The sequence below is a fragment of the Chrysochloris asiatica genome, unplaced genomic scaffold (genome assembly GCF_000296735.1).
Source record: "Chrysochloris asiatica unplaced genomic scaffold, ChrAsi1.0 scaffold00415, whole genome shotgun sequence".
In the NCBI taxonomy this organism is placed as follows: Eukaryota; Metazoa; Chordata; class Mammalia; order Afrosoricida; family Chrysochloridae; genus Chrysochloris; species Chrysochloris asiatica.
In genome coordinates, this window is record NW_006408933.1 from 1210746 (window position 1) to 1217514 (window position 6769).

Here is a 6769-nt window from a genome sequence, read left to right on the forward strand (position 1 = left end):
GTCAGTGCCAACTCGATAACACCTAACAACAACAACATCTGCCCCTGTGGGGCAACAAAATATTTTACAGCAGGGGACTTAATGAGACAGGTGGAGGGCTAGGTGAAGTCTGAGCCTGTCATCCATACTTAGAGGTAAATGGGGGAGAGCCTCCAAAACGGAGGCTGGAGGAAGCTGACACTCCAAAATTCAGTCGTCTGAGGTACTTTCTAACCTCAAAAGAGATGAGGTCTCTTCAGGCTTTCTTATGCTGTTCTGAAAGTATTTGCTTTTTCTTTTTCCTTCTTATTTCCTGAAGTTGTTTTTGTTTGTGTGTGTGCTTTTAAGAGAAAGAAAAGTTTTATTATTTATTAAGCCTTAAAACAGAGAGGTTGCAGTTATTTCCTGAAGTTTTGAAAATCCCAACTTTTTTTGGCCCCCTGTACAGTGACCTTTGTCAAAGAGAGATTGATAGCAGATAACTTACTTTGATTTGTGGGGTTTTCTTACCCACAAAAGCAAATATTCACTTTAAAGAAATCCCTGACTATTTGAAACCAGGCTTACTAAATTTGATTACCAAAAGATTTGGCTGAGTGGAGGGGCAGACACCATCTTGTGATATGATATCTGTTGATCTCAGTAAAAAAGGGAAGCAGAGTTCAATCAGTGATATTAAAATTAGTCAACAGTTGATCTATATTTTTTCCTCCTTTCTCTTTAAGAAAGGAGCCCTGGTGTTGCAGTGGGTTATGTGTTGAGCTACTAAACACAAGGTCAGCAGTTAGAATCCACCAGTCACACTGTGGAACAAAGAAAAGGCTTTCTGCTCCTATAAAGATTTACAGCCTCCAAAACTCTACATAGGGTTGCTATGAAGCAGAATTGATTACTAGGCTGTGGTTTCTGCTCTTGTAAATTCCCATTGAGCTTCCAAATAGAGTTGACCCAACGGAATGAGGAAATCATCGGACAATCTCTTTGTTTCTTTGAGCCATTTGTTTTTACTGGAATCAAAATAACCTATCATCTTAGGCAAAGTTCTCTAGAGAAGCAAAAGCAATCAAGCATATATGTATATATACACAGATTTATGTCAAGGGAATGACTCATGAGGTTGTGGAAGCTGGAAAGTTCCAAGTCCATGGGTCAGATGTCAGGCTGCATGTTTCTCCTGACTCACCGAGCTCCTGAGGCCAATGAACCCAAGATCTGCAAATCCTTGTTAGTGGTATCATGGTGAGCATAGCCTGCCTTCCAAGACCGGCAGGTGGGAAGACAGGCTGCCGGCTGTGGAGGTGGATGACTCTGAGGTTGGCAGATGAGATGGCAGGTTGCTAACTCATTGTCTACAGCAGGCAACACAGAAAGGCTGCTGGCTCAAGTCCAAAAAGCCAGAAGTCAAACGACAAGTCAGTTGCAGGATCCAGATCCAGCACAAAGCAAGCAAGCTTTGCCACATATATTGAAAACAGGCCACACCCCTGAGGAAACACCCTTTCAACTGATTGGTTTCTTATAACAGATCTCGTCATGGATATAGTTACATTATATCAGATCTCATCATGAGGGATAACTACATCATAACTTTCAAACCACTGAGAATTCTGGTCAGTCAAGTTGGTACACAACCTTAGCCATCATACTCCCCATAGTGTAAGTGCTCCGAATAAAACTTATGTTCAAATTTCAGTGAGTTGTTGGGTTTTTTTTACTCTTAACATCTCACAGAAAACTTTGTTTAAGGAGACACACTAGGCAGATTCTGGAACCAACCCCACCTGATACTTTCCCATCAGTCTTCACTCCCAGTACCCTACTTTACCAGGCTTTCAAGGGACTGGGCCTGGAAAGGCCTAGCAAACAGTAGAGGTGACAGTTCTGGCCTTTGGGCAGGTGGCTATCTCAGGGACAAAAAAAAAGTGGAAAAAGTCTCTTCCCCTGAAATAGAGTTGGGAAGGCATAGTGATAAAATTCCTGACATTGCACAAGTTCCAACTGGTTCTTTATTGTTTCATTCCTAAGAACAATCAGTGGAAGCAAGACACACAGGGAAAATGCCCAAAGAAATACATAAATCAAGGAATGACAGAGAACTTACCAAAAATAGAACCCTGTTAACACCCTTAGAGAAGACATTGCCTTCAAAAAAAACAGGAATAGACAAAAGAAAAGTCACCTGTAAAATTAAAGTATAATCACTCCTAAAAATCCAATCAATAATTGGATATCTTCATGCAGTGTGTTAGTTTCCCAGGGCCATCACAAACTGTGGATAGCTTTAGCAACAAAATCTATTAGATATTTGGAACCTGAAAGTCTGAATTTAGGGTGTCAGCTGGAGCACACTCTCTCTGAAGGCTCAAAGGGATCTTTGGTGTTCCTTGACTTGTAGAAGTATCTTCACATGGCCATCCTCCCTCTGTCTCTGTATACTTACTCTTCTTCTATAAGGACACCAATCAGATTGGATTAGGACTCACCTGACTCCAGTGTGACCTTGTGTTGACTTTCCTAACAATATCTTCAGAGATCACATTTGCAAAGAAGGTCATGTTCACAGGTATGTGTTGGAGGGGGAGGAGGAGTAGGTTAGGACTCCACATATCTCTCTCTGGAAGACAATTCAATCTTCATCTATGGGTTTGAAAATAAGGATGAGGAAAGAAAGATATAAGAAAAAAAATAAAGATAATAAAGAGGGCATGAGAAATAAAGAAGGATAAAAGACACTGAGGACCTATTTAAGAAGTTTGATGTAAATTATAGTAAAAGAAACTTGAGAAAAATTAAACAGAGGAAGATATCAGGATATAACAGAGGAGGTTTTTCTCAGAACTAAAGGGATATGACTTTTCAGACTAAAGGAATCCAGTGAATGGAAAGCACGTGCCATCACTGTGAATTTGAGAATACCAAGGAAAAGAGACCCTAAAACTTATTGAGAAAGAAATATTTGTCACTTACAGAAGAATCAACCTGTCAGCAGAACTTTTGTTTGTTTTTGCTTTATCAGAATTCTCTCTACCACCTAGATATGTATCAAGTGTGCATGGATAGAAGTGTTTATGGGCACATAATGACTCAGATATATACCTCCTATATATTCTTTTTTTGGAAATCACTAAAAGATGTGCTTCAGCAGAATGAAGGCATAAGCTAATAAGCAATACATAAGTACCCCCAAACAGTCTTCCCAACTCAAGGGAAGAAACCTGAGATGATTTCCTTTCTGTAAGACTAAAGAAAACCAATCAAAATTACAGATGGAGGATGGAGAACTCTGGACAAGAAATCTCTGACAGAAGAGGTAGAATAGAGGTCATGGTGAAGAGATGATGAAACTGGGAAATGGAAAACCGGGGGCACAAAGAAGGTTTTTTAGCTTAGCCTAAAGTAAAACAAAACCTGAATAGCCATCTTAGAATAACAGCCATAGTTAACATTTAACTCCCTCCCTCCCTACTACATTCCATAATTAATCACTCTTGGTCAGTTTCCAAAGCAGAACTTGTACTCCAAATGACAGGGAGAAACTTTCCTCCTGAAACAAAGGCAAAATCAGCGAACAAGAAAGCTTGAAATAGTTATTATATTCAGGGAAGAAATCATGCCTAACTACTAATGTGATCACCCTAACTACTAGAATAGAAAAACAATTCAACAATGCCCAACCATGAATTCTGGGACTTTAATTTTCTTCCCCATTAGAAGTCCCAGGCTGCCCTCTAGTCAGAGAGCAGATCTGGGAGATACCTGCTCCTCTACCCAGCTGTATGGTGGTGGTGGCGGTGGGGATTATGTGCTGTGGAATTTGTTCCGAACAACCCTATATAGAATTTCTGAGGCTGTAAATCTTTACAGGAGCAGAAACTTCATCTTTCTCCTGCAGAGTGGCTAGTAGTTTCAAACTGCTGCCCTTATGATTAACAGTTCAACTCGTAACTACTATACTACCCGGACTCCTTGTCCAGCTGTATATTGACACATAATCATTGATTTGCTCTTTACTCTGAACCATGTCTCTGAATATTGGCTGATTCAATGGCAAGAGATTTTGGGGGGGAAAAAAAAAAAAAACTTTTTGCAGATACAATTCTGGCAATGCAGATGGGACACAAACCATCTGACACTGGGGGTCCCAGGCAAGGCCAGACTTCCAGAAAGACCCAGCAACTTCAAGAGGGTACATTCCCTCACAGGTCTGTGTGGAAAGCTGAGTTGTAGCTCTGCTCTCCAGGCCCCCTTTCCACTCTGAGGGCGTAATTGAGCCCAGCACAGCAGCTGCAGAGATGCCCAGCTTAGTCCGAGAATCTCTCCTTGTTGTGCTCAAGGCCAGGACGGATAGAGCTGTGTCCAGAGGGGCCATTTGGAAAGCCCTTGGTTTCCAGATGAAGATACATCTCTGATGACCATTCCTGTGAGTAGGATCACACAGAGTAAGGACTACATGTGGTATCAACAAGGCAGGCCTGGATTTTGTTTTTTGCTTCCTCTAGAGGTCCTGATGTGGCACTGCAGGCTAACACGCTGGACTGCAAGGTCAATTTGAACCACAAGATAGATGGTTCAAGCTCACCAGCTGCTCCTCGGAAACCCTAGGATCACTATGAGTTGAAAGCGACTCAAAAGCACTTAACAATAACAACAACAAGAAAGGTGAGTGTATGATCTCTGATTCTTTAAGAGGTGATTGTGTAGTCCCTGAGTGAATGACTGTGAGGAGAAGTCCTCATCCCTGGAAGAAAGACTATGGGAAAGGGACTGGCAGAAAGAAGCTCCCCAGACTCTGGGTTATGAATAAAATGAAACACTAAGGCAAGAGAATGACGTAAGAGCTACTGAAATGTTAACACTTCAGGTATTCAGATGTTTGTTGGACCTATGTTTTTGTTTGTCCCTTGATTTTGATTGTTCCTTTTTGTCTATGAACAGGACCTGGATTTTTGGCTTTTTCAGACTTCGTTTGAGTTTCAGGCTTTGGTTTTAGGACCATCCATAGGATACTTCCTGGGGAAGAGAGAGGAAAGAGACTTAAGCAGGTATTTGAACAGTTGGAGTGGAATACAAGAAAAAGAAAGCAGAAAATAGACACAGGGTAGCTGGTGTGAGCCCAAGAACTGTTAAGTAGGAAGAAAGTTATCCTGACCACTAGACCACCAGAGGTAGCCACTACTTTTAGTCAGGTGTGAAAAGTGTTTGCTTTCTCTTTACGGACTGAGCACTCCCAGAAAAGGAAGGAAGCCAATTACAGGTGGACCCCCAAACAGTCAAATCAACCACTGATTGAGGTCATGGGGACTTACCCATCAGTAGGGGAGCAGTTAAAGAGTTAGCAGCAAGAGACACCAGAGGAAACTAGAAAACATTCTAGGGAACTACCCCCTTAGTCTGCATACAAAAGAAATAAAAAACCTTCAGCTATGAGCCCCTGAGGGGAAAAAGAGAAAGAGAATGATTTTTAAGACAGCCAAAAGAAAAGCATAGAACCAAGATGAAAAAAATAATAATTTAAATACATATATAGAAAATTGTATAAGGTCAGAGAAAAGTTAAACAGAAGGCTAAGTTTTTGCTATAAGGGATAGAAGAATGTGTATGTGTATTTTAGCGGAGGTCCCTAGGACCATCAAGGGAGAAGAGCAGAGAGCGGGACCCTACCCAGAGAAGCAATGATGCCTGAAATGGAGCCAGAGATGATGACGTGGAGCGATGGAGCAGCTGGAGACTTTAGATCCAGAGAGGGAGAGCGACTGTGTGCTGAAGACCTGGGGGGCACGGGGGAAGGATTGCATGGAGGGGATTGTAACCATGGCAATGAGACGATATACGATAGAATGAATGTAAAACTAATATTCTCCCATGTAAACTATCACATAATTCACAATAAAACATTTAAGAAAAAAAAAAAGAGAATATGTTCAAATTTTAAATGGATTATGGTTTATAACAAAGGTAAAGAATAGTAGAAAGTTTGTTAATGTGCATTATTTTTTCTGCTTGTTCTTGATGTGTTTTCCTGAATTCTTCTAAAGAATTTTCAGTATTCTCCTTACTTTCCTTGATCATTCTGTCAATCCTTTGACAGTACTTAAATATCATTCTTTTTCAGTTAGTTCCACTACTTTTTCCTCCTCAGAAATGTTTTTTGATCTGCATCTTGGTCATTTGTTTGAGCCATTCTTTCTTGTTTCTTCATGTAAGCTAAAAGTTTCTGTTGTTTCTGGGGCATTGTTGAGTTGATATATGTATTTAATTGATGATTGTATGTTGATGGGTTCTCAGGCTTTTACCAACTGTTTCCTGTGAGTATAGTTACGGAATGGAAGCATGTACACTGTTCTCATTTGCCATTCATGCACCTCAGTTTATTGTGCTTTGAGCTGGTGTTGGTTGCTGTCTATCATCTATCGGGCTGTATAGGAACTGGTACTAACTGTTGCCCAGTGGATGGAGCTGCAGCAGGTACTATTGTGACTGTGTTGTATGGGCAATATTGCTGTCTCCTGTTGGACAAAAACAGAAAAACCAGTGAAAGGGAAGATGAAAAGAGAAAGAGAGTATAGTAAAGAAAGATCAAAAGTGGAGGGTGCAGGAAAGGAGAGGAGAAACAGAAAAAAGAAAATAATAGTGGAGATAGGATAAAATTCAAGGGAATGGAAAGAGAAGGAGGAGGAGGATAAAGAATCAGAAACAAAAACAATGAAACAAGAAGGGGGGTGGGGACAGTGTACCTGATGGACCTGGAGAGGAGAAAACTCTGGGTAGGGACTCCTGCAAGCTAAGAAGC